This window comes from Halichoerus grypus, chromosome 7, assembly GCF_964656455.1.
Source record: "Halichoerus grypus chromosome 7, mHalGry1.hap1.1, whole genome shotgun sequence".
Classification (NCBI taxonomy): Eukaryota; Metazoa; Chordata; class Mammalia; order Carnivora; family Phocidae; genus Halichoerus; species Halichoerus grypus.
Window position 1 is genome coordinate 44,391,637 of NC_135718.1, and position 5,585 is coordinate 44,397,221.

The 5,585-nt window shown below is 41.1% G+C and overlaps 1 pseudogene; it reads left to right on the top strand.

The window, feature by feature from the left end:
- The first annotated feature begins 677 nt into the window (after nucleotides 1–677).
- On the top strand, nucleotides 678–4,170 carry LOC118552145 (serine/threonine-protein kinase MARK2 pseudogene; annotated as a pseudogene).
- The last annotated feature ends 1,415 nt before the right edge of the window (nucleotides 4,171–5,585 follow it).

Consider the following 5,585-nt stretch of genomic DNA (forward strand, 5'->3'; position numbering starts at 1 on the left):
TTAAATGGACTTCACCAATATTAAACTCTTGCTTTTCATAAGACATCATCAAAAAAGTAAAAACATAGAATGAGAGAAACTATGGATAAATCATGTATCTGTTAAGGAACTTGTATTCAAAATATATAAAGAACTCTTACAACTCAATAACCAAAGACAAGTAACTGTATTAAAAAGTGGGCAAAATATCTGAATAGACCTTTCTCCAAGGAAGAGATGCAAATGGCCAACACACACATGAAAAGATGTTTGACATCATTAGTCGTAAGAAGAGCAAATCACACCACAGTGGGATGTTATTTTATACTAACTAGGATAGCTAGGATCAAAAAGTCAGATAATAACAACTGTTGACAAGGATGTGGAGAATTTGGAACGTTCACATACTTCTGGAGGGAATGTAAAATGGTTCAGCTGCTTTAGAAAACAGTCTGGCAGTTCCTTAAAAGCTTAAACATAGAGTTACCATAGGACCCAGTAATTCCACTCTTAGGTATATATCCAAGAGAAATCTGAACATATGGCCCTACAGAAACTTGTGCTTGAATGATTATAGTAGCATTGTTCATAATAGCCAAAAGGTGGAAGAAAACCAAACGTCCATCGGGGCAGGAGCAATGTGGAGGAGATGGCACAGACCGGGGGGAGGGGGGGGGGGGAGTGCAGCCACTAGCACCATGAGCGTCCTCAACAAGCCCAAGAGTGAGGTGACCCGGAGGAGCTGCAGAAGTGGGAGGAGAATAAGTTTAACACATGTCCACTCTCCGTTCTCACGTAGTCAGGCAAGAACCACACCCAAGTGCTCATTAACTGCCACAACAGCTAGAAGCTCTGGGCCATGTGAAAGCCTTCGGCAGGCACTGCAACATGGTGTTGGAGAATGTGAAGGATATGTGGACCGAGGTCCCCAAGAGTGCCAAGGCAAGGAGTCCAAGCCAGTCAACAAAGACAGCTACATCTCCAAGATGTTCCTGAATGGGGACTCAGTCATTGCTGCCCTGTAGGACTGCTCATCACTGTCAGAATTCCCTCCCTCAACCTGCAAAGACCTGCCCTTTGTAATGGAAATAATAAAGATCTGTGTTTTTTCTAAAAAAAAAAAAAAAAGAAAGAATTATTATTCAGTCATAAAGCAATAAAGTACTAATACATGCTACAATATGAATGAACCTTGAAAATATTATGCTAAATGAAAAAAGCCAGACGCAAATGACCACATATGATATGATTTCACTCATATATGTCCAGATCAGGTTAAATGTACAGAAATAGAAAGTAGATTTGTGGTAGCTTAGGCCTGGGTGTGTGTGTGTGACATGGGATTTGAGAGGGATGTGATACCTCAAAGGGCATGAGGTTTATTTTTGAGGTGATAAATATATTTTAAAACTGATGTGATGATGGTTGTAAATATACTAAAATCACTGAATTATACACTTTGAATATAGGAACTGTATGATGTGTGAATTATATCCCACTAAAGCTGTAAAAAAAAGTGACAAAGCCACTGTTGATCATCAGACTTGTAGGTTCACTTCTTGCTATGACCTCAACAGGGGCCATTGTTTTTTCTCTAAACCCTTATTTAGTCCATGGCTAGGCCTCGGAATCTGCTATTGAGGTTTGAAGTCTTTCTAGTTCAAGGAGCTGATTTCTGATGACATGAGAGATACTGACCAAGGTTAGCTGTTTCCTCCTTCAAATACATCTCATTGGCACAGTGGAATTTTTGTCTGTTTTATTTTTTATTAATTTTTTTCTTTTTCTTTACCTTATTATTTTTCTCATTTTTCTTTTCTTTTTATTCTTTTTCCTATTTTTCTTTATTTCTTTCATATTCCTTTTATCATTAGTATTTTTTTTTTTTTGGCATTTCTGGCATTGTGTTTTGACTCCATTATAAAGATCAGTTTATCAAGTAGACTTGGAAATAATTTTCTTTTTGAATGGTTTAGACCAAACTTATCACCAACTTTCCCAATTTTAAGCCTACCTTGGGACACCTTGAGTGCAAGTCCAACAGTAAGTCCAACAACTGCAGGGCCTTTCAGCTATCTTTGCTGAGGAGGAGACCCATGTTGGCAACTACCAGTTCTTCATGACAGTCTCCAAAGGTAACTTGGCCAAGGTGAAGTTGGCCTGGCACATCCTGACTGGGAAAGAGGGAGCCATGATAATCAGCTTTCAGAAAATACCCATGAAGTCAGAATCCTAAAGTCTTTGAATCATCCCAACATAATTAAGATATTTGAGGTGATCAAGACTGAGAAAACACTCTACATCATGGAGTATGCTAATGGAAGAGAGGTTTGATTACCTAGTGATTCATGGCATATGAAAGGAAAAAAGTCCTCAAGCAAACTATATTAGAAAGTGTCTGCTGTGTAGTGCTGCCCCAGAAGTGGATTGTTTATAGAGACTTAAAGGCAGAACACCTGCTCTTGGACGTTGACATGAATATTAAGTGTGTAGACTGACTTCAGCAATAAATTCACCTTTGGCAACAAGCTGGATACTCTCTGTAGCAGTTCCTCTTTTGCTGCTGCAGAACTATTCCAAGGCAAATCTTATGATGGACTAGAATTGGAGGTGTGGAACCTGAGGGTTATCTGATATACAGTGGTCATATGATCCCTGCCTTCTGATGCACAAAATCTCTAGAAGCTGTGAGAGCAGGTACTGAGTGGAATATGCCATATTCCTTTCTACTTTTCCATAAAGAGTGAAAACCTGCTCAAGAAATTTCATATTCTCAATCCTACCAAGACAGGCACTTTTGAGAAAATTATGAAAGATCTATGGATGAACGTAGGTCATAAAGATGAACTAAAGCCTATCTGGAGCTATTGCCTGACTATAATGACCCCTAGATGGTGTTAATGGGTTATATAGAGGAAGAGATCAAGGATTCACTGATGGACCAGAAATATGAAGTGATGATCACTTATCTGCTCCTCGTACACAAGATATCTGAGCTGGAGGGCTTCATCATTACCCAAAAGCCCAGTCTTTGGCATTCCTTTCTCATCCCACATGCTACAGTACAGATTCTCTGCCAGCCAAGCCAGTGGGGTTTCAGTGATCATGCCAGTCCTGCTATTCCCATCTCTAATTCTGAGAATACTCAGAGTAGCCTGAGGAGGACTAGGAATCAGAAGAGAAGGCCAGGAGCACACTTGCCACCTCCCTGCCTACCTGTTCTGAAGAGGAAGAAGATAACTCCTCATAGATAACAACCTTTCCACCAACACAAATCAAAGCTTCAATTCCCCACTTTTGGAGGGAATTGGCCAGGCCTCCATCCAGAATGTGAAGAGCCTATGCTAGGGTCTGGGGCCTCCATGGTTTCTGCTTCTGCTGCAGTTGGCTGGATTTGCTCCACCTGCACTAGAAACCCATGACAGCCTTGGTACAGCTTAGCCAGGCATCTGGGTGGTGCTCTGGAGACACTAAAGGTGAAGTGCCTCAGCACAGCCCTGTCAACATGTCCCTGTGGCTTCCCTCTCTGCCCACACATCAGCAACAGTGCTGGAGCCCCAGACAGGAAACTCCTTCCACACCAAGCAGTTCTGATATGCACATAACCACCAGAGCTTGTCCTGTGGGAAGACCCCAGTCTCACCATAGGGCAATAGTCAGGGCCGGCAGGGGACAACTGCTTGCTGCCTCTGCAAGTTCAATTTCAAGTTCATGGAGACATCTGTGTTTCAGGTTTACCAGAAGGAATCTGAATGAACCTGAAAACAAAGACCTAGTGGAGATGCTCGAACATCACATGGTGGGCCGCAGGGGCAATGATAAAAGAATATCTAGAGGCCAAATGGTGCTCACTGTACATGGAGTATGAAGATCACAACCTCCATGGAGTCTGTTGGGACATCTGTGAGGTCCTGGACACAAACAGCTGCAGTACAAGCTAGACGAAAAATATGTGCTGCTCAGCATTCACAGCTCCCAGGGCCACAAGGACTACATGCAGGGGAAGATGGAGGCATGCAAAAAGCCACAGCGATCTCTCAATGGGTTCCACTTACATGGATATCCAGCATTTCTGTGGCCTTCAAAAACATTGCCTCTAAAATAACCATGGTGTTAAAGCCATGGAGCCACGAGGGAGACAAGAGGAGAGGTAGGGTGGCCCTAGCTGCCAGCCACTCTGCCCCAACCTAGAAGAAACTGCAGAGGTTAGATTGGTGTATTTCCTCTGGTAACCCCTCTGCTCTCTTGATTCTCCCTGTTTTGTTTGTTTTTGTTTTTTTGTTTTTGTGGGGATGGGGAGATGGGTCTGTTGAAATAATCTCTCTTCTCTCTCCATATGTCCTGCTTTTAGCTCCTAATGTCCGTTAGGATTTCTTCGAGCTGACTAGAATAAACCATTCTTTATAATAGACTACACATTACATAGTAAATGCATTTACATCATGCCCCCTGGTGCAAAAGGGAAGAAGCATATAGATGTAAAAATCTCTGTGTCAGATGGTTTAAATGGTAATTGCTTAAAATCAGGGGTAGCATGAGAAGACAGGAAAGCACTTAGTTGCTTCTGCAAAGAAAAATAAATTTCTTTTCTCTGGAATAAATATAAGCCAATAAAGCTCAGCCAAATGACCTCATGAGCATAAATGTTCTCCAGGCAAACACTATAAAGTGTTAAGATGAGCATATCTAACCTGTTGCAATAAAGCTGTTCAGTGGTAAGAGCCCTTGGATTTCACACCTCTAGGATAGATTAAATATTTTATCTTCAAAGGAACAATAATCAGATAGGGAGAGTAAAGGAATTGACTTTATTTGATATTTGATTTACTTTCCCTGCCATTTCGATGAGTCATCTTTTGGTGTTGATCTTCAATTCAGCTGCTGTTGTAGCACCAGAATCCTGAGTGATGAGGAAAAAAGAATGGTTTCATTTAGGAGAAGTAAATATTCCAGTAGCTGTGAACTCAGGATTTAAAAATCATTCTAACCTGCTGAAGGCAAACAGACCTAGCATAGAGTCAAGTGAGAAGCAAATGGTAGAAATACCTGTGTGAGGCCAGTCCCTGGTTATAAACAGTATGTGGCTGGTCTGTGGCTTGCCTCTTGTTATCTGCTTCATTTTCCCTGACGCCCAACTTTCTCCAGGACTCCTTCACCCACTGCCTTTCCAACTCTGCCTCTATAGACCAAGTGATTCCTTCATTCTCTTCATTCATCTAATAAGTATTTCCTTAGGGGCCACTGAGTACTATGCTTGTCTGTGAAGATACAATATTTAAAATAATTTATACTAGACAAATGCATAAACAAATATACTGTACTAAAAACTATTTTAGGATAGCTACTGATAGCTCTTGAAACAGAGAATGATATAATTTCTTGTGGGTAGAATAACCAATGGATGAGCAGAAATATGAGCTGCAAATATATATGGAGCCACATTTTAGGAAGACAGAGCTGGCATAAATTCACAGAGTCTAGAAGGTTCTCTGAGATAGGTAATAGCATATAATTGGGCATAACATAGTTATGACATGTGGCAGAAATGGTGGCAGATTATATAGGAGGATAAGTTGAGATCAGATTCTGAAGACCCGTAAAGAGCT